General features: G+C 38.6%; 1 long non-coding RNA gene across 2 annotated transcripts in view; it reads right to left on the bottom strand.

The window, feature by feature from the left end:
- LOC136041274 (uncharacterized) overlaps positions 1-26450 on the bottom strand; it is a 36429-nt gene extending 9979 nt beyond the window's left edge. Inside the window, exons 1-2 of one of the 2 annotated variants that reach the window (XR_010620992.1) lie at positions 26375-26450; positions 18997-19180 (exon numbers count right to left, since the gene is read on the bottom strand). This is a non-coding gene — a long non-coding RNA (uncharacterized LOC136041274). The remainder of the gene's footprint in view (positions 1-18996; positions 19181-26374) is intronic. The other variant, XR_010620991.1, reaches the window with a different exon arrangement.
- Between the last annotated feature and the right edge of the window lie 645 nt (positions 26451-27095).

Raw genomic sequence — 27095 nt, 5'->3', positions numbered from 1 at the left:
TAAGATATATTTTGAATATACATTGGACTGAGAGAATAAGAAATGATGAGATTTATACCATGACAAATCATACCCCCATCCTTGATGCCATTAGAAAGCGACGATGGAGGTATTGGGGGCACATGGTGAGAATGGGTGATGGAAGGCTACCTCATGACATATGGTGTTGTATACCCCCTGGCCTCCGCAAGTCAGGGAGACCCAAAATGACCGTTGGCAGGATGTTAGAGAAGGAGGGGAAGCTGACGAGGTCTTCGATGGAGGAGCTTTGGTCAAAGGCTCAGGACAGGTCGTCGTGGCGAACCACTGTTTCTGCCTTATACACCCTCAGGCGTTGGAGGACCTAAGTAAGTAAGTTGGCATGCACTACAGTAAGTGTCATGTATAATACCGTTTACAGTTCTCAAATACTCAAAGGACGTCGGACCTGGTACATTCACGAAAAGCAGGTGGAGAAAAAAGCATTCATGTTGATTCGGGAGAATGGTATAGAGTCTTCCTATCGTGGTATCTTTGAAGATGGAAGGTTGGCCGTCGACTGACTTACCCTGTTTTCGACGTTCAATTACTTTATTTTTAGCTTTCCACGTGTGATACGAAGGCAGAACAAATACAAAGTAGAGAATAGGGAAAATCTTTTCAAGATAGTGGAAATCAGTTCTGTGGATATTTCGGCCCTATGTCCAAGGGCCGTCTTCAGCACATTCAAGAATAAGAGAGAAACTATATATATATATATACATATATATATATAAATGAACTTACATCAAATTGTGAGAATTAAAACTAAATAATTAAAAACACTTTTTAAAAAGTATTCATGTTGATTGGGGTGAACGGTGTAGAGTCTTCCTATCGTGGCATCTTTGAAGATGGTAGGTTGGCCGTCGACTGACTTACCCTGTTTTCGACGTTCTAATACTTTATTTTTAGTATTCCACGTGTAATACGAATGCACTTCAGTACAAAGCAGTTTTTTGCAAAAGAATCATTTTTGCAAAACGAAAAGAAAGCAGTTAACGTTGTATCCGGTGGATTTAGGGCTCTTTGTTGCACGTTGGATTCCGAAAAATAAACACGTTGACCATTCTGTAAATGTGCCGCAAAGTGAACAACAGCTGGACTTCGTTCATGTATCCGAAATGAAAGAATTCGCCAAACAGCTTCATTACTGCTTATGTATCTTCCAGCCTGATATTGTACGATTTCGTCGATATCACTGATTTCAGACTGCAAGCCAAAAACTGCCATGTCACTGCCTTTATTGACTTATTTACATATGTATTTGATTGCCTTAACGGAGTTACAGTATTCAACATTTGTGTGCATTAAATATTTTTGATAATAAAGGGGAATATGGAACAACCCACTGGTTATCTACTTCGATGGTGGTACCGTTACGCTTCTTTATTATTACTGTTTTACCGCCATTTTCAGTAGATCTTCTTCTATATTGTGGGTAACCATCATTGCCAGTAATTGTGTTGGGTACTAAAAGTAGAGGATATTGCTTTCTGCACCTTCCTTTCGCCATGCATGGTGAATTTTCGTTCAGTGCACCGCAAGGTCCATGTATCATATTTTTTACAACAATATCATATAACCCCTTATCGATATTTTCATCAGGTATTTCAGCGGAAATCGCATCATCAATTTCATTAGAAGTAATTTTATAATGTAGCCAGATTAGTATATGTGCGTGTGGCAATCCTCGTTTTTGCCATTCCAATGAGTACATCCAGCATCGCACTGACCCAAACACTTCAAGTTTTACTATGTAGTTTATCAGTGATTTCAACTTTTGCCGGAAGACACGGGCCGTAATGTCATGTCTATGAACCGCCAATTGTCCATGAAGTAAAAGCTGCTGTATCTCGTCCCAAGATTGATTTCATGTAAATGTAATAAATAAATCTGGACGACCATAGAGATGAATATACGTAATAGCATCTTGAGCATATTCATGCATATGACGGGGACTGCCAGCATATGACGAAGGTAAAATCGTTAATCTTCCAACGTTTGTGGTATTACCGTCATTTACAACTGCATCTCGGAAATGAATGTATTGTTCAGAGCGGAGCTTGGTCTGATTCAGACGGATAAATAGCAAACGTTCTGATTCAATTTTTGCATACATTTCAACGATGTATTGGTGAAACAATTGACGATATTTTAAAATAAAATTGTCTTCATCCTGCCGAATCATTCATTTCTTTGTTAGTGGCTGGATTTATCAATTTAATATTAAAGTGATAGCCGTCGGCTCCATCCCAAAAAAATGATAGGATATTGTAGGGCATCGTAGCATCGATGAGTTTCAGCAATTCTTACCAGCTCAGCGTTTCACTTATGAAGAATAATATCTCGAGGTAAAAACTGATCACCGACCATAACGATTGCCACTTCGTCGATAATTGGAGCATGGTAGCAACGCACATGTTGGCCAGGAGGCGTTTTGTCAGCGGAAATAACAATTTTATGCGTATCAGTAGGCATCAAATCGATAGCTGTTTTGAACAGACGCACTAAATTATTATTTTCGTGGGAAAGATGTTGCAATTGGGAAACGATAGTCATTTCAATGTCGGGAGAAATTTCGCAACGTGCATTCAATTCAGAATTTCTATTACTGATGAAGTACAGTTGTAAAAATTTATGATTCTCGCCTGAGAATGGTAGAAGGGACCCTGCTCTATGATAAATTTGCCCTTTTACTTTGAAAGTAGGCATAAATTGATCTGAATTTTCGATTTGGGTACCAAACGACGTCATTTGGAAACATGAATTATATTTTCTGATCTGTGATAAAAAAAAACGCTTAGATTCTGACGTAGTTCCAGTAAGTAAAGTCTTCAATGGCTCTGGTGGTGCAGCCAGTAGAGGAAGTTTAACTTTTCCTGAGACGCAACAAATTCCCATTGTTTCACCATTAAATTTCAAGGCCTTGCAACAGGGAAAAATTTTAGACATAGTCCCGATTTGAACACATCTACTCAAGCTATAATCATCGACTGGGCTGTACCTGAATCCCAGGCGAAAATTTTCAGGTTGCTCTTGCGATTCCTCGGCACGCTTTCTTATGGTGATTTCTCTTTGAGACGGCAGCCTAATTTCACGCTGTTATTGTGATTCCTCGGCACGCTTTCTTTTGGTGATTTCTATTTGAGACGCAAGCCTGTTTTCTCACTGTTGTTGTGGGTCCTCGGCACGCTTTCTTTTCATACTTTCTCTTTTAGCCGCAAGCCAGTTTTCATGCTGTTCTTGTGATTCCTCAGCACGCTTTCTTTTCTTACTTTCTCTATCAGCCGCAAGTCTTTTGGCATAGACTCTTTGAGCAGCTTCCTCGGCTTTTGCCATTGTAGGTTCTTCAGTCATTTTACAATGAAAAATTTCTCTTTGAACGATCTTCTTAAATACTTATAATGAAGTCATATACTAAGCCTCGTCATAACAAACATGACGACAACTAACTTCATGACGACATACAGCTCAATCCTTATAATGACGTCAGTCGACAGACACACAAACAAACAACTTATTTTTATATGCTAGCTGTTGGGGTGGCGCTCCACGCCACCCCAACAGCCCCCGCGTGCGTAAGTCGTTACGCGCCATATTAGTTACGCACCAATGTAGTTGTGTCCCTGTGTCCCACCGGTGAATATAGACAGATATATATATATTTTTAACTACGTAAAACTTACGAATACAACACTCTTCGCTGTCCCATTGTCTATGTGTCCCCTGCGTCATTTATATATCCCCCTGTGCCCCCCGGCGTCCCCGTTGTAGTTGTGTCCCAGTCTCCCGGTCGTCATTTATATTCCCTATGTCCCAGTCGTCATTTGTGTCAAGGTGTCCCAGTCTCTAATTTCTCTTTGAGTGTCCCGGTCTTCATTTATAATCCCTGTGTCCCGGTGTCCCTGTCGTCATTTGTGTCCCGGTCTGTAATTTCTCTTCGAACATTCCCTCTGTCCCGGTCGTCATTTATATATCCCCCCTCTGCCCCCGGTGTCCCCGTTGTAGTTGTGTCCCTGTGTCCCGATCGTCATTTATATTTTCTGTGTCCCGGTCGCTATTTATTTCCCGGTGTCTCAGTCTGTAATTTCTCTTTGAGTGTCCCGGTCGTCATTTATATTCCCTGTGTCCCGGTCGTCATTTGTGTTCCGGTGTCCCGGTCTGTAATTTCATCAGTTGACAAACATGACGTCAGTCATCAAACAGCTTCATGACGACATACAGCTCAATCCTTATAATGACGACAGTCGACAAACATGACATCAGTCGAAACACAAACATGACGTCAGTAGACAGACAAACAAACAACTTATTTTTATATATATATACCATTGTAGTTGTGTCCCAGTGTCCCGGTCGTCATTTATATTCCCAGTGTCCCGGTCGTCATTTACATTCCCAGTATCCCGGTCGTCATTTGTGTCCCAGTGTCCCAGCCTGTAATTTCTCTTTGAGCGTCCCGGTCGTCATTTATATTCCCTGCGTCCCGGTCGTCATTTGTGTCCCGGTATGTAATTTATACATCCCCATGTGCCCCCGGCGTCTCCGTTATAGTTGTGTCTCTGTTTCCCGGTCGTCATTTATATTCCCAGTATCCCGGTCGTCATTTGTGTCCCAGTGTCCCAGTCTGTAATTCTTGGGATTTGAACATCCCAAATCCCAGTCTGGGATTTGAACATCCCGGTCGTCATTTATATTACCTGTGTCCCGGTCGTCATTTGTGTCCCGGTCTGTAATTTATCTTTTAGTGTCACGGTCGTCATTTATATGTCCCGGTCGTTATTTGTGTCCCAGTGTCCCAGTCTGTAATTTCTCTTTGAGTGTCCCGGTCGTCATTTATATTCCCTGTGTCCCAGTTTTTAGTTTTCTTTTTCTCCTTTATTTTTCAGTTTTTTTCCTTTTTTCTTTTTTTTTCTTTTTCAGTTTTTAGTTTTTTTAGTTTTTTTTATTAGTTTTTAGTTGTTTTTTTCTTTTTAGTTTTTTTTTTGTAGTTTTACCTTTTTTAGTTTTCTTCTTCTTTTGTATTAATGCTAAAGCCAAGCTTCGAACCTGGAACCTCTCGGACCTAGAACCTGGAACATAACGCTTTACCAACTCAGCTACTTCGGCTTGAATACATTCGTTTTTGAATTGATATATGATGACTAACTTCATGACGACATACAGCTCAATCCTTATAATGACGTCACTCGACAGACAGACAGACAAATCATTTCCTAACACCTAGTTGGTGGGGGCGCTTGGCGCAATTCCCATGCATTCCATGGGAAAAACAATCCGTATTCACATCTATACCTTATGATTCTAATGATTGCCCTTGAGCTTTGTTGATGGTGATTGCTAATCGAACATTCCCTGTGTCCCCGTCGTCATTTATATATCCCCCTGTGCCCCCCGGCGTCCCCACTCTAGTTGTATCACCAAGGCGTCAAAATGTCCTGCAAAGTAGCGTGTTTACTTTTTCACCAACGAATGCATACTGCTCCGAGGGCAATGCTTTGAGAAGTCACGTAGCAATCATATAGATTTTACCCATTATATTTCTCTGGTTATATTTCATCTAGTTATAAAATAAAAAAACAATTTTTTTTGAAATGAAAGTAAGGAGCGACATTAAAACTTAAAACGAACAGAAATTACTTCGTATATGAAAGGGGCTTTTCCTCCTCGACACCCCGCTCTTTACGCTAACGTTTTTTATTGTTTTAAAAAGTAGAGTTGCGAGAAAGAATCAAACATAAACGCAAGGAGCGGGGTGTCGAGGAGGAAAAGCCCCTTTCATATATGGAGTAATTTCTGTGCGTTTTAAGTTTTAATGTGGCTCCTTACTTTCATTTCAAAAAAACTTCTTTTTTTAAATTTAATTTCTGAAAGTTTTTGAATTAATACATGTCTGATTTTGGCTCTCCGTACATAAATTATTAAAATGAAATTTGCATATTAATTCTTTTTTTGGCTAAATGGCTTTCTCTTAGTTTTGATCAGACGATTCTCAGAAATAAGGGGTAGGGAAGGAGGCCTAGTTGCCCTCCAATTTTTCGGTTCCTTAAAAAGGCAACTAGAACTTTTAATTTTTAACGAACGTTTTTATTAGTAAAAAATATACGTAACCTAAGAATTAAATTACGTAGCAAACTTTTATATTCCTATATTTTTGATTATATATATGAGGGGGTTTGTCCCCTCGTTAATACCTCGCTCTTCAACCTAAATCTCAAGTTTTGTCCCAATTCTTTAAGAATGACCCCTGAATCAGAAAGGCCGTAGAATAAATAGTTGAAATTACTAAAAATAATTTAGCATAAAGAGCGAAGTATTTATCTCCTCCTAAATACCTCGCTCTTTATGATAAAGCATTTTTAGAACCCCTCATATGCGTAATAATCTCTGTTCTTTTAAGTTTTAATGCTTCTCCTTACTTTCAATTGAAAAAAACTTTTTCATGTTTATATTTTCATTGTTTGTTTTTTTAAATAGTAATGCTAGAAAATCCTGCGCCCTTTTTATTGAATTTCTCTTCCCCCATGAAATGTTCCTCCAAAGAAAGATCCTCCCATATACCCCCCTCCCCTGAACCCCACACACTAACCAAAAAAATCCCCCTGGAAACGTCGGTACACTTCCCAATAACTATTACTGTATGTAAACATTGTTCAAAGTTTGTAACTTGCAGCCCCTCCCCCAGGGACTGTAGGGGGTAAGTCATCCCCAAAGACATAGTTAGTATGGCTTTCGACTATGCGGAACAAAATGGCTATCTCAAATTTTTTATCCGTTGACTTTGGGAAAAAAATGAGCGTGGGAGGGGGTCTAGGTGCCCTCCCATTTTTTTGTCACTTAATAAGGGCACTAGAATTTTTCATTTCCGTTAGAATGAGCCCTCTTGCAACACTCTAGGACCAATTGGTCGATACGATGACCCCTGAAAAAAAAAAAAACAAAAAACAAACAAACAAATAAACACGCACCCGTGATTTGTCTTCTGGCAAAAAATACGAAATCCCACATTTTTGTAGACTGGACCTTGAAATTTTTTCTATAAGGTTCACTGATACGCTGAATGCGATGGTGTGATTTTCGTTAAGATCCTATGACTTTTAGGGGGTGTTTCCCCCTATTTTCCAAAATAAGGCAAATTTTCTCAGGTTCGTAACTTTTGATGACCAAGACGAAATTTGATGAAACTTATATATTTAAAATCAGCATAAAAATCCAATTCTTTTGATATATCTTTTAGCATCGAAATTCCGTTTTTTCGAGTTTCGTTTACTATTGAGCCGGGTCGCTCCTTACTACAGTTCGTTACCACGAACTGTTTGAATACGATCACGCTCAACACACATATCGGTATCAACGAGGCCCTGTTGAAAAATCTTCCATCAAAATGCAAATCATTAAAAGAAATCCGAAACAGGTCTTGTGTAACAGCTTGCACAAAAATATTTTCACATGTTCGGGTCTAAGCGTTTGAAGTAAAAGGACTACTGACCAAAATAAAATCTGCCTAGCTGAATCTTAAGAGCACAATACAACCTCTTTTACAATTCGATTATCATGTGTGGGGGACTTTTCATTTGGAGCCTTTAAACGGGCTAAATGATCTCTAAAAGACTGATTATAACCTAGTAACCCAAAACTTAACAAAGTGAAATTAAACATGTCATAGCAAGGATCATTTCTTCTCCTATTCGTGTAATAAAACAGATGCATAGTTGAAGCTTTGTTTGTTTCCATCTTACATTTGATTGGTGTTAATGAGTATTTTCATTCATATATCTGTCTTGTTGGTTCTCTATAACAATTTTTTGTCTAATTTTTAAATAGACACACATTTTTACAGATGACTGTTTAAATTTATTCCTTCAGGCAAGAGGCCCCACTTGCAAAATGATCTGCTATTCTTTCTTCATAATTGCTAAAATGATCTTATGCATCATTATGTGATAAAACTTATAAGTCTACGTAGAAAAAGCATTAAAATAAATGTAAAACAGTAATAAAATTAGAGTTATCACCCCAATGCCACCTTAATCAGGCTTAGATTAGAGGAAGGGAGATGACAGATTAATTCCTACACCCCCCCCCCCATGCACATGTACACTTACCTATACTAGCTTGAAAGTCGATGAAGATATAGAAAATTTAGGCCATGAAATGCATTCTTTTAGACAAGTGATAACCCTCTCCTCTACACAACAGCTACAAACAATCTTTTATAATAGCTGATACACAATCATTTGTCGCTGCATATTATTGTCATGAAAATTTAAAAATCAGCTTGAATACAACAAGGATTAAGGCTTATCAACTTAATTTGTGTCCAATGATATTTATCCTATGATAGAAAATCATGAATAACTTCTGCGATTTAAGTGATTTTGAACTTATTGATTTTTAGTGACTCTCGAGTTAAAAAGGAAAAAAAAAAAAAAACCTTTGTTTCACTTTTTCTGTATATGCTTTAAATATTGTGGAAAAAAAGAAATCAAGTTATTTTAATCTGTTGAATAAAAATTTTGTGGATGGGAAGTGACCGTAGATTTTTTTTTTTTTTCTTAGTTCTTTCTGCCAGTATTAAAAAAATGTTCGTTGCAGAATTTTTAATTTCTTACTAGAAGGTATGAAGTTGGTTCCAGAGGGTAGAACTTTGGATTATGTGTAGATTTTATAATCTATAACCATTACAGAAAATTTCTAATGTCTAACACAAATAGTTTGAAAGCAAAATCAGAAAAATACAACTTCAAAATTTGCTTAATTTTACTTTATTTTATCCATGTTTACGGCTTAATAGCGTTGTTCATCAGCCAATAGAAAAAAAGCTGAATTTTACTCCACAAGGCATTATGTCTTTCCGATTGAAACTGTCGACTTGTCAATAAGACATTTGAGCTATGAGGAAGAAAACTATCAACAGAAGGTGGCTAAATTTAAAATACCCGTAAGTGAAACTTACATATACAAGTTTCATCCCCTCTTGTCCAAAAGCTTGTAAAATCACTTCCGATGGGTTGTGAGTTCTAGAAGTTCATGATTTGGAGGGACATTAACTTCTCGTCTCCGAGATATTAAACAGAAGAGAAATTTTTTTGGAGGAAAGGGGTGCTGGATGTGGGATGTTTTTTCAGACAGGGAAAACCTTTTATAAAAGGCTGATAATATAAAAAAATAATTGAAAAATAACAAGTATACAAATGTTTCTGCGGGGAGGGGTTTGAAACAATGCCACCCACACATGTCTAATGACATGTCTGAAAAGGCATAAATCAACTAAACTTCAAGGTAAGTAAAAATAAGTGTCATATTTTACCTCTGATGATCTTTACCTTGTACCTCATAAGCTGTATAAGGTTGTCCTTTCAATATGGTAATAATTACCTATATTTCCCTTATTTGTGTATGTTTCACAAATGATTGGTTTATCAACAACTGTTTTTATGGCACTTGGTATTAACCAAGTGACATATAGCAGTCGCCAATTCTGTCGGTCTGTCTGTCTGTCGGTCTGTCGGTCTGTCCCGGTTTTGCTACTTTAGGCACTTCCAGGTAAGCTAGGACGATGAAATTTGGCAAGCGTATCAGGGACCGCACCAGATTAAATTAGAAATAGTCGTTTTCCCGATTTGACCATCTAAGGGGGAGTGGGGGCCCGGTTAATTCGCAAAAAATAGAAAAAATGAAGTATTTTTAACTTATCAGCGGGTATTTGGATCTTAATGAAATTTCATGTTTGGAATGATATTGTGTCTTAGAGCTCTTATTTTAAATCCCGGCCGGATCTGATGACATTGGGGGGAGTCGGAGGGGGAAAACCTAAAGTCCCGGTTTTGCTACTTTAGGCACTTCCAGGTAAGCTAGGACGATGAAATTTGGCAAGCGTATCAGGGACCGGACCAGATTAAATTAGAAATAGTCGTTTTCCCGATTTGACCATCTGGGGGGGGGGAGTAGGGGCCGGTTAATTCGGAAAAATAGAAAAAATGAAGTATTTTTAACTTATGAGCGGGTGATTGGATCTTAATGAAATTTGATGTTTGGAATGATATTGTGTCTCAGAGCTCTTATTTTAAATCCCGACTGGGTCTGATGACATTGGGGGGAGTTGGAGGGGGGAAACCTAAAATCTCGGAAAACACTTAGAGTAGAGGGATCGGGATGAAACTTGATGGGAAAAATAAGCGCAAGTCCTAGATACATGATTGACATAATCGGAACTTATTTGTTCTCTTTGGGGTAGTTGGGGGGGGGAGTAAGTCTTAAAAATTAGAAAAATGAGGTATTTTCAACTTGCGAACGGGTGATCAGATCTCAATGAAATTTGATGTTTAGAAGGATATCGTGTCTTAGAGCTCTTATTTTAAATCCCGACCAGATCATGTGATGGGGGCGGGGAGTTGGGAGGGGGAACCTAAAACTTGGAAAACACTTAGAGTGGAGGGATCGGGATGAAACATGGTGGGAAAAATAAACACAAGTCCTAGATAGATGATTGACATAAACGGAACGGATCCGCTCTCTTTTGGGTAGTTGGGGGGGGGGGGTTAATTCTGAAAAATTAGAAAAAATGAGGTATTTTTAACTTACGAACGGGTGATTGGATCTCCATGAAATTTGATTTTTAGAAGGATATCGTGGCTCAAAGCTCTTATTTTAAATCCTGACCGGATCTGGTGACATTGGGGGATGTTTGGGATGGGGAGACCTAAAATGATGGGAAACGCTTAGATTGGAGGGATTGGGATGAAACTTGGTTGGAAAAATAAGCAAAAGTCTTGCATACGTAATTTACATAATTGGAACGGATCCGCTCAATTGCGGGGGGGGGGGGGTAATTCTGAAAAATAAGAAAAATAACGTATTTTTAACTTACGAAGGAGTGATCGGATCTTCATGAAACTTCATATTTAGAAGGACCTCGTAACTCTGATATCTTATTTTAAATCTCAACCGGATCAAACGTAATTGGGGGGGGGGCAGTTGGGGGGACCGGAAATCTTAGAAAATACTTAAAGCGGTGAGATCAGGATGAAACTGGATGGGAAGAATAGAAACCTGTCTAAGATACGTGACTGGCATAACTGGACCAGATCTGCTCTCTTTGGTGGAATTGGGAGGGGGGAGGTAATTTTGAAAATTGAGGTATTTGTAACTTACGAAAGGGTGACCAGATCTTAATGAAATTTGATATTTAGAAGGATCTTGTGCTATAAAGTTTAACTTTAGGTTCTGCATTTCTCACAAGTGCCAAATGAGCTCTTGGCTCTTGGCTCTTCCGACCTCGTACCATATGAGCTCTCGGCTCTTCCGACCTCGTCCAAATGAGCTCTTGGCTCTTCCGACCTCGTACCATATGAGCTCTCGGCTCTTCCGACCTCGTCACAAGTGCCATATGAGCTCTTAGCTCTTGTTTATTTCTATGGTTCTTTTCATTTGTTTTAGGAAGGTGCTACTTGGAGAACAAGATGGACATAATTTGTCAAATGGATTTAGAATTTCAGAAGAATTTTCAGCAAATCTTATTATCAAGTCTTAAAAGTTGCTTGAATTGAAGGCTGTTTGAGGAACCATGGGTAAAGGAGGAGGGTATTCTAGACTATGTGAATTTTTCGGGGTGCTTGAAATGAAACTAATGTCACAAATAGTTTATGCCCGTATTGAAAGGCAGCTTGGTAATGCTTGGGTGAAAAGTTTATCGGAAATTTTGCTAGAAAATGGACGAAAGGCCTTAAAATCAGCCATTCATGATGATAGGAAATAAGGAGGACTCATACTGGAAAAAAGTGATATGTGATGGAGGCTGGAATAAGCATAGCAAAGGACATGATTATTCGGCCAAGAATTGTTTTGCAGTTATAAATGCATTTACGAAAAAACTGTTATATGTTGGCATAAAAAATACATACTGTTATATATGTTTTTCTTCTGCAAACGCCAAAGTAATTCCTAAAGATCATTTCTGCTTCCTGAATTATAACACAAATTCGAAGAGTATGGAAGCATATATTCTAGTTGAAGTCTTTCTTTCCAGTGAGGAGATTTCAGTTTTTTTTTACAGTTTATCAGTCAAAGTGATTCTAGTGTTTTTTTTATAAGCTAAAACAAAGTGTTTCCTACGGTTCCGATATGCGGAAACATGAATGCGCACATCAAGTCACAAAAAATTATACAATCCATCTATATAATTTGTGCAAAAATGAAAAAGGTTTGTACGCAAAATTTCTTCCCAAAGAAGTTATCCAGCAGCTGACAAAAAATGTAAGGGGTGCAATAAAAATAAACTCTGAAAATAATGGAACAGCGGAAGAATTGAAAAACTTATTAAAAAGAGGTCAGTACCATGTAGTCAGAGCGCCAGATTCTGTATCTCGCTTATTTCGATTAGTACCCATGCCGGAAGGTACAAAAATGTTAAGGGTGGATCCCATGGAAGTCGACCATGCTGAAAACGAATATCGTAGGGCGCATGTTCGCCGTTGGGGCGTTTCTGAAATATAGGCCAAAAACACTAAATTTGGCCTATAATGGGGTTCGATGATTCTAATTTTTTTTACAGATAAGATTGGTCAAATCCAGCGTACTCTTACATCAATAGAAAGAAGAGACTTGGGGCTACACGAATATGATTTTTGTTTGTAAAAAAAAAAAAAAAAAAAAAAAAAAAAAAAAAAAAAAAAAAAAAAAAAAAAAAAAAAAAAAAAAAAAAAAAAAAAAAAAAGTACACTACTGCAGTTTTTAAAAAAAGTCAGATTTTTGTCAACAAATTTCTAACAGAAAAGCTAAAAACTCGAAATTTTTTCAAGATAAAGTATTTTTTTATATTAAAAAAGAAAGCCCGTTTAATTCCGAACACATTCAGCTAAGAATAGAAGTTTAAATTATTATATCTGGGGGGGGGGGTCTGCAACTATTTCAGTGAGTGTACCCGATAATATGAATTTTGTTTAGTAACCTGCTACCTAGCGGGAAGTTGATTGATAAGCTATGCAGAAGAAATTGATCAGCAGAAGATGACAAAGAAAAGTGAGTCAAGTAGGCCAAGATAAAAAAAAAAAAAAGTCACTTCAGGTTGATTCAACATGTGATTCTGAGGCAAATACTGATTTGCTGATGGATCATAATGAAGAATATGACACAAATTTGGAAGATCAAATAACAATTTTTAAAGAAATAGAATTTTTAAAAGCAGTTTTGGTGTTGAAAAGTTGGCTGGAAAAATGAGTGTAAATTTTTTTTGCAGAGGTAAGAGACTTAATGAAAGTAATTTACATAATTAAATATCACAAGAAACTAGGTTATACTGACTAATTTAGATTTATAAGGACTGATAATAAGGCATGTTATATTGATCAATCAGATTTAGCATTGCAACTTCCAGTTTTAGTGAAAATGCTTGTCAAATGGAATATCTGTGATTTGAAATTGATTTGTCAATATTTAATCTTATATCTTGCTTTTCCTTCATGAAGCACCAATCAACCATGCAACAGTCAAAAAATCTCTGCGAACGTTCACGACAATAAGTAAAGCTGTCGGATGTGACAATACGGTGGTCACGCAAGATCTCTTCATATATCAGCTAGCACATGGAGTGAAAAGTAAATACCCGGATGACTTCAAAGACGTAATCCTACGGATGGGAGGCTTCCACCTCCTGCTCAACTAACTCAAGGCAGTTGGTAAGATAATGAGCAGCTCCGGACTCAAAGAGATTATAGTGCTGCTACCTGGTACATGCGAAAAGGTATTTCAAGGGAAAGGCTAATGCCAAGATATCAATGCCTACTGCATACTGTACGGGCTCTTGCTAGCCCTCTACTGATAGTCCTTGGAAGAGTATTAATCCGAAGCACAAGAAGACTTATCTCGTCTGGACCATCTGGGTAGCGCCATTGAGCTATTCAGAACTTCATTGGCAAACTGTGCTAACGCGCAAATTGCACTTCAGAAGGTAAACGATACTTTAATCACTTTGGCTCCCATAATGAATGCCTTCGAAACCCTTCGAAATACGTCACCCACGTTTGCTTTCTGGCGGTAGTTCTTGGAAATACTTGAAATAGCGATGCAATTCAATCACGCTGAACGAGACTGTAACTGGGAGTCTCATTTGACAGCAACTGCCCGAATGTTACCATACTTGGTGGTGGCTGACCATCCTCGGTATACAAGATGTCTCATACAGTACCTATATGACATGCGAAGTTTACCACAAACCTTCCCTGATGTACACAGAAGGCTCATGAAAGGATACTTCGCAGTGAAGAAAATGCACACCAGGTTTACGGCCACCTGTTCCGATAATATACTGGAAGGCAAAGTGAACAAGGATGCAAAGACGACGGCCGGAATAATAGGAGAACAAATGGATGAGAGACAGACTGAAGCTTGGATTCTTACCTTACCGATTTCCGCTGTCATCAGCAATGATTTCTTGCAAGTAGTCACCTTTTTCATAGAGGCATTGAAATATCGCGAAGACAATCAGTCGACGACGACGCGAATACAACTTTCACGAGATAGAGTTCGAGACATTTTCACTACATGTGGCAATCCGTTCAGCAGAGTGGACTTCGACCTAGTGAATATTGTGACGTCAGAAGTTGTGGACGATAAGAAGATTGTTTCTGATATTACTTGCGTAGCCACAAAAGGAAAAGAGGTGGTTGAAGACTTTCTATGCAACAGGAAAGACGATGTAAAAAAGGTTGTGCTCCGAACTTTCCCTTCAGAGAAAAACTCAGAAAGTGAATGGTGTCCCTAAAACCTATCTCCTGAGCTCTGAAGTAACAGCCCTAAAGAGAATCATTACTGATTGGGCCTTTATATACGCCATCTAAGCTAAATTCAGGGTGATTGTGGTTGAGTTTGATTCGTTTCTGTTAAATGGGATAAAGCTTCTGAATTACTTTGAGGGTATTTTCATATTGATTTCTACACTCTAGAGATAGATTTTTAGCTAAGGTGAATTTGAGAGACCTTCTCCATTTCTTAGTATAGGCCTTTTTCTCGGGATGTTTTTATCAGCGCCATCTTTTTTCTCATATTGACTAGCTCGCCATCTACATCGCCTTTTCCATATAGTAATATTTTTTTGGCTTTCCATATAGCGCCGGTCTATAGTTGCCAAGTATCTGTCTTCCAAAAGTCCGCAGATTAATTATACATTTGGAGAAACCTTTCAATAAGTGCAATTCATTAAGTGCTGATTTTTTCTCAGAACAAGCAGAAGAGGGGAAGGAACCCCCCGGAAGTACCGTATTGTACCCGCCGGTATTCAGTTACCCGTAAATTGCGGAGAATAGGTGAGGGGGTCCTTACCCTTGTTCCTGGGTTATTTCAGTAACTTTCGGTTATTTCTGTGCCATCAATATGCAAATTAAGTACAGGAAAGATACTTTATTTGACCTTTCTTCACCCCTGTATACGGTGGCGCCATCTACCTTTTCGAACTTGGTGACTTTTAATCTTCTGACGAAGCCACCAGATGCTGCTACCGTCTCTTTTTTAGATGTCAGCACTATTCATAGTAGATCTACTTCTAAGCCTCCCATTAAAACGAGTCGCAGTTGCAGAAGTGGTAAACGCGTTTCTGAGAGGAGGAATCCCCTAGTGGAACCGAGTAACTTATCCGCTCTAAGTGACACCCGCGTCAATGTAGGCAGACCGACTGAATCGAGTCTCACAGACTTACCCGTAATCGAACGCTTAGACAGTTTGCCCGTTAACGACTATGCCAATGAGCCACCTCCTATCCTAAGACCTGTTACTTTCAACGCTCGTCGTGGCCTTCCTAACTTCCTCGTTTGCAACACTAGATCGCTGTGCAACAAAACAGAAGATTTTGAAGCTGTTATTCACCAGAACAACATTGTCATAGCAGCCGTTACTGAAACATGGAACCTCGATGAAAATACTGGTCGTGTGGCTAGATACTCTGTGTTCTTGAACACTCGCTCTAATCGTGCTCTATCGAAACTTGGGGGCGGTGTTGGTCTGTTTGTAAGAGAAGATATACCCTGTAAACTCCTTTCTGATCTCGCTAATCCGGACCATGAAGTAATCTGGGCGATGTGCAGACCGACTTACTTGCCCTGCTTATACTCGTGCATAATTGTGGCATCAGTATATTACCCAGAAAGTGCAAAGAATCGCCGAGAAGAATCTTAGAAAGAATCTTACTTGCAAAAGACTGTTGATGTGCTTCGGATCCACTATAGTAATCCTGCTTTTATCATAGCAGACGACTTCAACCAGACCAAAAAAGGCTGTCCCTTAAACAAGTGGTGCAAATGCCTACTCACGTCTCAGGCAGCATTCTGGATCTCATTCTTACGAACTGTGAGTCCCACTACTGTAATCCTGTTTCTCTCGGACCAGTGGCCAAGTCCGACCATTTTGCTATTCTGTGGAAAGCCCACAGTTCATTGCCCTAGCCTAAACTAAGCCGCGTGGTTACCCGCCCGCTGACGGACTCTGCCATTCGAGCCTATGGTCAGTGGATAGGCAATTATGATTTCCCAGAAGTTGACGGTGATTCAACCATCTACGAAAAGACTAAAAGATTCAGTGACATTCTGTACTCCAAATACACCGAAATCTTCCCCACCAAGTCAATTATCATTAGTGAGTTTGATAAGCCATGGATTACCCCTGCCATAAAGAAACTCATCCGTGAGAGATGCCGCCTATATTCTATCGGTGATGTAGTAAACGCAAAGAAACTACGAAATTACACCGTCACTGTAATACGGAAGGCCTAACTTCAATATGGCCGTTTATCAGTGTCACCTATGCGCTATGATATGTAGTGACTGACCCCCTTAATGAGGCTCCTTGAAAGTCATTTTTTAATCTTTATAATCTTTTCTAGCTAAATAGACAAAAATAAGGGGTTGTCAAATATCGTCTTATATTAAGTCAAATATAAGTCATCTAATATTGGAAAGCTTGGTACGCTATTTGCTTTCCTCTTTTCAGTCTGTTGCGGCTCCTCACACTCTGGGGTTCCTAATTTTTTGGCTTATTCCGTGCAATGCTCGCGAGACTTTCTTTGGTGCAGTTCTGAATTTGAAAGTTGCCTGGTGGCTTTATCGAATTTTTGTAGCCTCTCTTCTGCTTGGTGTTTCACTTCTTAAATAAAAGATTTAGCGACTTCTGTTGCAAGGGTCAGTACAGTTTTGGATCCTCTTGAATGTTTAACATTGTTCAAAAGCTTATTTATCTGCAGGTGAGCTTTCAGTGTCACTGGTTTTTGGCCTTTGTTGCGTTGTAAGTTTGTTTTGCGCTGGCCATTTCTGCGTTAAGACAGTGTGACATACAGACCTACAGTTTCCCCCAATGAAATTCGGGACAAAATTCGGGTGCTGTTGATAATAAAGCAGTTGCTAATAACTCTACTTCTGAAGAACGTTACTGGAGGCAAAAGCAAGGCCTAAACAATAAGAGATAAACAAGTGACTTGAAATTTTTGGCCCTGTTTCGATGTTGCAGTCATAACCTGAAAAAGTTACTTTTGTTTTTCAATTATTGTAACTTAATAGTTGAAAATAAAGGAAAAAACACATGAGAAGATCCATGTTGGGTCACTTGTTGGCTGGGAGCCAAGGCAACAGACTATCTTGATATTACCCTCATCTTTCTAGAAGATGACCACAATATAGGTGATTGCTGTTTTCCATCCTGGTTTAAGATTTGGGAGAGATCGGTCTTAATATCAAATATAACCCTGTATTGTGTTATTCATACGGTAGTTGAACAAGGTTTCTATTAATTCTTTATCTGAGTCAGGAACTTCCCCTTTTCTGCCAAAAAAGTCCCTAGTCTTGACTCCTTGTACCTGTGGAATCAATGTTACAAGATGAAATTCACAAGCTCTAGGCCACCCAACCAAGCTCAAGGCCATATATTATCAATTTTGCTGAGATTTTCTCTGAGAGAAATGCGGACTCATCCACTTACGCATATTTGCCAGATCATCAGTTTGCAAACACAACTGTATTATCCAAGCACAGCTCCTGTTAGCTCCTACCGTAACAATTAACCCGTCTCTTAAGGTCCTTGCTACTTCTATATGCCAAGTATCAAAGCTGGCTTTCTCATAAACGAAGCTTTATTCATTTTAGTAAATATAAGCATTAAAATCTCCCGCAACTAAATAATAATTTCTTTCTTGTCGACTAAGTAAATATCTTATCTCTTCCTCTGGGCTATTTTAAGGAGCTAAAAATTCCACTCCGAGCATCAAACTTTTGTACCTTGTAAGAGGAATTTGAACCCATAAATTTTTTTCTGGATTGTTTGAAGCATTAATTATTTTTTTGTAAACGTTCTTGCATAATTAATGCTAAAATACTACCATAATCAGTTGCACCATTTCAGAAAACCTTGGAGGAGGGGAGACCAAACATCGATTTTGGGCCCCCATCCAGCCTTGAAATTTTTAGTATTTTCGAACATGCCTTTAGGTACCGTAATACCTTTGAGGCTCACATTTTGCAGCTTGTTTAAGGACCGAAAACAGTACCAAAATGGAATCTTTACTGTATAAATCAGAAACTTAGGTAGAGTTACTTCAGTAATGGATATCTCCTTTGCTTCATTTTTGCGAAGTCGTCGACAAGTTTCTCAAAATCGAGCTCCTTCACTGCAGCTTTCTCAGAGAATATAAGCTCCAAATGCGAAAGTCGCTCGTTTTCCATCGTTGTCTGGAGGTAGTCCTTCACACGTCAAAACAGAGAAAAAAGTTTATTTTAGCACGTTGTGCGCGGGGGTGTGATGACTACCTCAGAAACCCAGTAGCAACAATTGTAGCGGGGGGGGGTGTAACGCCCCCCTGAATATTTTTGCATCCCCCTACCTGATTTTGAAAACTACTATTTTGGGTGTTTAGTTGTAACCCTTAATTATCCATGTAGTTTTCAATGGCCCCAAGTGAAATTCTCAATACTAAAGGGTATAACTTAAGAAAGTTTGTACCTTTTGACAGCCCTGTCTTCAACTTTTGAGGAGAGCTCTGCGACGAAGGTTTGCTTGGACCTGGCTCCTCCAATTGAGGGGTTTGGATATCAGAAGAACTCTCAACGAAAATAGGAGCAGGTTCCCTCTGTTCTTCAGATTTTAAGCAACTTGACTGAGGTGTAACAGTGGCTGATGAACAACGCTATTAAGCCGGAAACAGGGTTAAAATAAAGTAAAAAGCAAGCATATTTTGAAATTGTATTTTTCTGATTTTACTTTCAAACTATTTGTGATAGACATCAGAAATTCGCTTTAATGGTTGGAGATTATAAAATCTACATATAATCCAAAATTCTACCCTCTGGAGCCAACTTCATACCTTCTTGTAAGAAAAATGTTGAAAATTGAAAATTCTGCAACGAACATTTTTTTCAGAGACCAATTTTCAACCCCTAATTCCTACCTAGACAACACCTTTTGCCAGGACACAACAATTCCTGACAATACGAAGACTTAGCAATGATCATTGATTATATTTACTGTGGAGAGTCTGTGTTTTCAAAAGAACCGGCATGAGAGTCGGTGGATTTGGTCGTTGGTCGGGCAGATAACGCTAAACAAAACAAAACCTAACAAGAGCTAAGAGCTCATATGGCACTTGTGACGAGGCATGAAGAGCCAAGAGATCATATGGTATGAGCTCTAACAAAATTATATGAATCAATAGATTGATTTAAAAGGAAAATAAGAGGCCTAATGCCGATCAGGATTAAAAATAAGAGCTCTGAGTCACGATGTCCTTCTAAATGTCAAAACTCATTAAGATCCGATCACCCACTCGTATATTATAAATACCCAATTTTTTCTTATTTTTCCTCTCCCTTTAGCCCCCCAGATGGTCGAATCTGGGAAAACGACTTTATCAAGTCAATTTGTGCAGCTCCTTGACACGCCTCCCAATTTTCATCGTCCTAGCACGTCTAGAAGCACCAAACTCGCCAAATCACTGAACCCCTCCCCCCAACTCCTCCAAAGAGAGCAAATCCAGTACGGTTCCGTCAATCACATATCAAGGACATTTGCTTATTCTATCCACCAAGCTTCATCAGGATTCCCCCACTCAAAGTGTTTTCCAAGATTTCCCCCTCCAACTCCCCCCAATGTCAAAAGATCTGGTCGGGATTTGAAATAAGAGCTCTGAGACATTAATTCCTTCTAAATATCAAATTTCATTAAGCTCCGATCACCTATTCGTTAGATAAAAATACCCCAATTTTCACGTTTTCCAAGAATTCTGGTTTCCCCCTCCAATCCCCCCAATGTCACAGGATATGGTCGGAATTTAAAATTAAAGCTTTAAAGCATATGATTCTTCTAAATATCAAATTTCATTAAGATCTGGTCACCCTTTCGTAAGTTCAAAAAACCTCAATTTTCAAAATTACCCCTATCCCCCAACTCATCCAAAGAGAGCAGATCCGGTCCGGATATGTCAGTCACGTATCTTAGACAGGTTTTTATTCTTCCCATCCATTTTCATCCTGATCTCACCGCTTTAAGAATTTTCAAAGATTTCTTGTACCCCCCAACTGCCCCCCCCCCAATTACACTGGATCCGGTTGAGATTTAAAGTAAGAGATCTGAGTTACCAGGTCCTTCTAAATATGAAGTTTCATTAAGATCCGATCACTCCTTCGTAAGTTGAAAATACGAAATTTTTTTTAATTTTTCAGAATTAACCCCCCCCCCCCCCAATAGAGCAGATCGATTTCAATTATGTAAATCACGTATCTAAGACTTCTGCTTATTTTCCCCACCAAGTTTCATCCCGATTCCTCGAATCTAAGCGTTTTTCATCATTTTAGGTTCCCCCACCCCAAAATCCCCCTAATGTCACCAGATCCGGTCGCGACTTAAAATAAGAGCTTCGAGATACGATGTCCTTCTAAATATAAATTTCATTGAAATCCGATCACCCGTTCGTAAGTTAAAAATACCTCATTTTTTCTAATTTTTCAGAATTAACCCCCCCCCCAAAGAGAACGGATCCGTTCTGGTTATGTCAATCATGTATCTAGGACTTGTGCTTATTTTTTCCACCAAGTTTCATCCCGATCCCTCCACTCTAAGTGTTTTCCAAGTTTTAGGTTTCTCCCTCCAAACTCCCCCCCAATGTCACCAGATCCGGTCGAGATTTAAAATAAGAGCTATGAGACACGATATCCTCTAAATATCAAATTTCATTGAGATCCGATTACCCGTTTGTAAGTTAAAAATACCTCATTTTTTCTAATTTTTCAGAATTAACCCTCCCAACTACCACAAAGAGAGCGGATCCGTTCCGGTTATTTCAATTATGTATCTAAGACTTGTGCTTATTTTTCCCACCAAGTTTCATCCCAATCCCTCCACTCTAAGTGTTTTCCAAGTTTTAGGTTTTCCCCCTCCCAACTCCCCCCCCAATGTCAACGGATCTGGTCGGGATTTAAAATAAGAGCTCTGAGACACGATATCCTTCTAGATATCAAATTTCATTGAGGTCCGATCACACGTTCGTAAGTTAAAAATACCTCATTTTTTCTAATTTTTCAGAATTACCCCCTCCCTCCCCCCAACTACCCCAAAGAGAGCGGATCCGTTCCGATTATGTCAATCATGTATCTGGGACTTGTGCTTATTTTTCCCATCAAGTTTCATCCCAATCCCTCCACTCTAAGTGTTTTCCAAGATTTTAGATTTCCCCCCTCCAACTCCCCCCAATGTCATAAGATCCGGTCAGGATTTAAAGTAAGAGCTCTGAGACACAATATCATTCTAAACATCAACTTTCATTAAGATCAAATCACCCGCTCATAAGTTAAAAATACTTCATTTTTTCTATTTTTTTCAAATTAACCGGCCCCCCACTCCCCCCCCCAGATGGTCAAATCTGGAAAACAACAATTTCTAATTTAATCTGGTCCAGTCCCTGATACGCTTGCCAAATTTCATCGTCCTAGCTTACCTGGAAGTGCCTAAAGTAGCAAAACTGGGACTTGAGGTTTCCCCCCTCCAACTCCCCCCAATGTCATCAGATCCGGTTAAATTAGAGCTCTGAGACACAATATCATTCTAAACATCAAATTTCATTAAGATCCAATCACCCGCTCATAAGTTAAAAATACTTAATTTTTTCTATTTTTTCCAAATTAATCGACCCCCACTCCCCCGCTCAGATGGTCAAATCGGGAAAATGACTATTTCTAATTTAATCTGGTCCGGTCCCTGATACGCCTGCCAAATTCATCGTCCTAGCTTACCTGGAAGTGCCTAGAGTAGCAAAACCAGGACCAACAGACAGACTGACAGAATTGGCGATTGCTATATGTCACTTGGTTAATACCAAGTGCCATAAAAAGCAAGCATATTTTGAAATTGTATTTTTATGATTTCAAACTATTTGTGATAGACATCAGAAATTTGCTGTAATGATTGGTGATTATAAAATCTACACATAATCCAAAATTCTACCCTCTGGAGCCAACTTCATACCTTCTAGTAAGAAAAATGTTGAAAATTAAAAATTCTGCAATGAACATTTTTTTCAGAGACCAATTTTCAACCCCTAATTCCTACCTAGACAACACCTTTTGCCAGGACACTATGAAGACGGGACAATACAATTCCTGACAATACGAAGACTTAGCAATGATCATTGATTATATTTACTGTGGAGAGTCTGTGTTTTCAAAAGAACCAGCATGAGAGTCTGTGGATTTGGTCCTTGGTCGGGCAGATAACGCTAAACAAAACAAAACCTAACAAGAGCCAAGAGCTCATATGGCACTCGTGACGAGGCATGAAGAGCTAAGAGCCAAGAGATCATATGATTAGAGCTCATGGTATGAGCTCTAACAAAATCCTATGAATCAATAGATTGATTTAAAAGGAAAATCAGAGGCTTAATGCCGGTCAGGATTTAAAATAAGAGCTCCGAGTCATGATGTCCTTCTAAATATCAAAATTCATTAAGATCCGATAACCCACTCGTATGTTATAAATACCTATTTTTTTCTTATTTTTCCTCTCCCTTTAGCCCCCCAGATGGTCGAATCTGGGAAAACGACTTTATCAAGCCAATTTGTGCAGCTCCCTGACACGCCTACCAATTTTCATCGTCCTAGCATGTCCAGAAGCACCAAACTCGCCAAATTACTGAACCCCTCCCCCCAACTCCCCCAAAGAGAGCAAATCCAGTAAGGTTCCATCAATCACATATCAAGGACATTTTCTTATTCTATCCACCAAGCTTCATCCCGATTCCTTGATTCCCGATTCCAATGTCACAGGCTATGGTCGGAATTTTAAATTAGACCTTTAAAGCACAAGGTTCTTCTAAATATCAAATTTCATTAAGATCTGGTCCCCCTTTCATATGTTACAAATACCTCAATTTTCAAAATTACCCCCCCCCCAACTCCAAAAAGAGCAGATCCGGTCCGGTTATGTCAGTCACGTATCTTAGACAGGTTTTTGTTCTTCCCATCCATTTTCATCCTGATCTCATTGCTTTAAGTATTTTCAAAGACTTCCAGTTCCCCCCAACTGCCCCCCCAATTACACTGGATCCGGTTGAGATTTAAAGTAAGATATCTGAGTCACGAGGTCCTTCTAAATATGAAGTTTCATGAAGATCCGATCACTCCTTCGTAAGTTGAAAATACATCATTTTTTCTAATTTTTCAGAATTGACCCCCCCCCCCCCGCAATAGAGCAGATCCGTTTCAATTATGTAAATCACGTATCTAAGACTTCTGCTTATTTTCCCCACCAAGTTTCATCCCGATCCCTCAAATCTAAGCGTTTTTCATCATTTTAGGTTCCCCCATCCCAAACTCCCCCCAATGTCACCAGATCCGGTCGCAACTTAAAATAAGAGCTTTGAGACATGATGTCCTTCTAAATATCAAATTTCATTGAGATCCGATCACCTGTTTGTAAGTTAAAAATACCTCATTTTTTCTAATTTTTCAGAATTAACCCCCCCCCCCAACTACCCCAAAGAGAGCAGATCCGTTCCGGATCCCGTTTATTTTCCCCACAAAGTTTCATCCCGATCCCTCCACTCTAAGTGTTTCCCAAGTTTTAAGTTTCCCCCTCCCAACTCCCCCCCCCAATGTCACCAGATCCGGTCGGGATTTGAAATAAGAGCACTGAGACACGATATCCTTCTAAATATCAAATTTCATTGAGATCCAATCACCTGTTTGTAAGTTAAAAATAACTCATTTTTTCTAATTTTTTAGAATTAACCCTCCCAACTACCCCAAAGAGAGCGGATCCATTTTGGTTATTTCAATCATGTATCTAGGACTTGTGCTTATTTTCCCCACCAAGTTTCATCCTGATCCCTCCACTCTAAGTGTTTTCCAAGTTTTAGGTTTCCCCCCTCCCAACTCCCCCCCAATGTCACCAGATCTGGTTGGCATTTAAAATACGAACTCTGAGACACGATATCCTTCTAAATATCAAATTTCATTGAGATCCGATCACCCATTCGTAAGTTAAAAATACCTCATTTTTTTAGTTTTTCAGAATTAACCCCCCCCCCCCAACTACCCCAAAGAGAGCAGTAATGGTCCGGTTATCTCAATCACGTATCTTAGACAGGTTTTTATTCTTCCCATCCAGTTTCATCCTGATCTCACCGCTTTAAGTATTATCTAAGATTTCCGGTTCCCCCCCAACTGCCCCCCCCCCCAATTACGCTGGATCCGGCTGAGATTTAAAATAAGAGATCTAAGTTACGAGGTCCTTCTAAATATGAAGTTTCATAAATATCCAATCACTCCTTCATAGGTTAAAAATATGTAATTTTTTTTTATTTTTCAGAATTAACCCCCCCCCCACCCCAATAGAGCAGATCTGTTCCAATTATGTAAATCATGTATCTAAGACTTCTGCTTATATTTCCCACCAAGTTTCATCCCAATTCCTCCAATCTAAGTGTTTCCCATCATTTTAGGTTCCCCCACCCCAAACTTCCCCCAGTGTCCTTCTAAATATCAAATTTCATTGAGATCCTATCACCTGTTCGTAAGTTAAAAATACCTCATTTTCTCTAATTTTTCAGAATTAACCCCCCCAACTACCCCAAAGAGAGCGGATCCATTGTGGTTATGTCAATCATGTATCTAGGACTTGTGCTTATTTTTCCCACCAAGTTTCATCCCGATCCCTCAACAGTGTTTTCCAAGTTTTAGGTTTCCCCCTCCCAACTCCCCCACAAATGTCACCAGATCCAGTCGGGATTTGAAATAAGAGCTCTGAGATAAAATATCCTTCTAAATATCAAATTTCATTGAGATCTGATCACCCGTTTGTAAGTTAAAAAAAATTTCCGTAAGTTTAATCTCTGTTCATTCATTGCCATTTATATATCAACAGTTTGACCTATACTCAAATACAATTTGTCAGTATGGTATCCATTGAATAAACAAGACACAGCAAGGGTTGAAAAAATACAGCAAAGAGCAACTAAGCTTGTACCTTATTTGAAACATTTGCTGTATGAAAATAGACTGCACAGGCTAGGATTGCCAAGTCTTCAATTCTGAAGGGATAGGGCAGACATTATTTACACATTCTGTATAATCAAAGGCATTGATAATATAAGTACATCACAGTTCTTCACATTTAATGACACATAACAGGACCCGTTATCACCCACATAAATTGTACCCCTCACTTTCAAAAAGGAAAATAGGCCAACATTCATTTTACAGCAGGGTGCAGAAGCCATGGAATGACCTTCCACCTAAAACATTTCTAACAGATGACATAAACAGATTCAAAACAAAACTAGCAGACACAAATTTTCAAAGTAAATCATTTTTAAATAATATATAGTATGATTTGTTGGTGTTTGTTGTGGTTGTTATTTTCATTGATTTGTATGTGTGTATTATGTTGTCAGTATTGTCACAATTTCTATTTATTATGTTTATTGTGACAAGCTTGAAAGCTTACCGTATTTGGTATTAATAAATAAATAATAAATAACCTAACAGACATCATGGAATGAATTAACAAATGATTTTACAATAATAAATATGATTTCAATATAGTGTAATGTTCATTTTGAGCAGTAGGCTACTTTTATACTAATATCAAACTGTTTTATTATCATTTTCTAAAGAACAGTTGGCTATACTGACACCACTGTTGTCTATTTAGAACCAATTTATGGGTCTCAACGTGAGTTTTCTCACAAAGCAGTGTACTTTATATTTAGTTATTTCCTTTTTTTAAATTAAACCCGATTGAACCTAAATTAGCCAACTAATGATTTCCCTATCATTCCCTTACAAGAAATACTAAACTCTAAAATACTAGAGGATACAAACGTTCAACTTACAAAATATGATAGTTAAGATACAAAAAGATTAGTTCTGCTCCACTCACGCCATATTTTCTTCTAAATTACATGTTGCTGTTGTTGCTGATAAACATGAAAAAGCTTGAAAGAAAACGGAAAATTCATTATGGTCTTAAGCAGCGTTCACATGCGTGTGTAGCTAGAATCCCAGATGTCATTTTTCTTTCTTTATCTAGGCTAATATTATTATTTAGTTTTGCAACTGCATCTTTTATGGCGATTTAATTTTTCTCGTGAGTCTTAGTCATACTTTAGAATTACTTTGATGTGCATACACAACTTCATAGCTATGACAAAGCGCACATGCTAAATTTTGTCAAACAGTTGGCAAATATTTAAAAGGGGGGAATTCTAAGAACTTACAAATTATACGGAAAACATGAAGTTTTATGAGCAAGGATTGCCTATTCCCTGGTGGCCGGGATTTACTTCCCCCCTGGAAAATACCCCTACGGAAAATATGTCCAAGTAAAATATCACCTCCTCTCAGAAAATACTTTTTATCAAGACTAGAATATAATTGGCCCTTTACTGGAAACAAGATACAGTTTAAGCGTTTTCACCTTAATAAATAAAGAAGTCATAAGTCTATAAGAAATAGATATCACAATATGACTATTAAATAACAATACACTGTTCTTTGTTTGTTTTTTTGTAAAGCGCAAATTATATTCTTTTTTTGAGAAGACATGGAGGCTGT

This window comes from Artemia franciscana, unplaced genomic scaffold, assembly GCF_032884065.1.
Source record: "Artemia franciscana unplaced genomic scaffold, ASM3288406v1 PGA_scaffold_1186, whole genome shotgun sequence".
NCBI lineage: Eukaryota > Metazoa > Arthropoda > Branchiopoda > Anostraca > Artemiidae > Artemia > Artemia franciscana.
The sequence above is the reverse complement of the archived record's forward strand: the minus strand, read 5'-3'. Positions and strand labels throughout refer to the sequence as shown.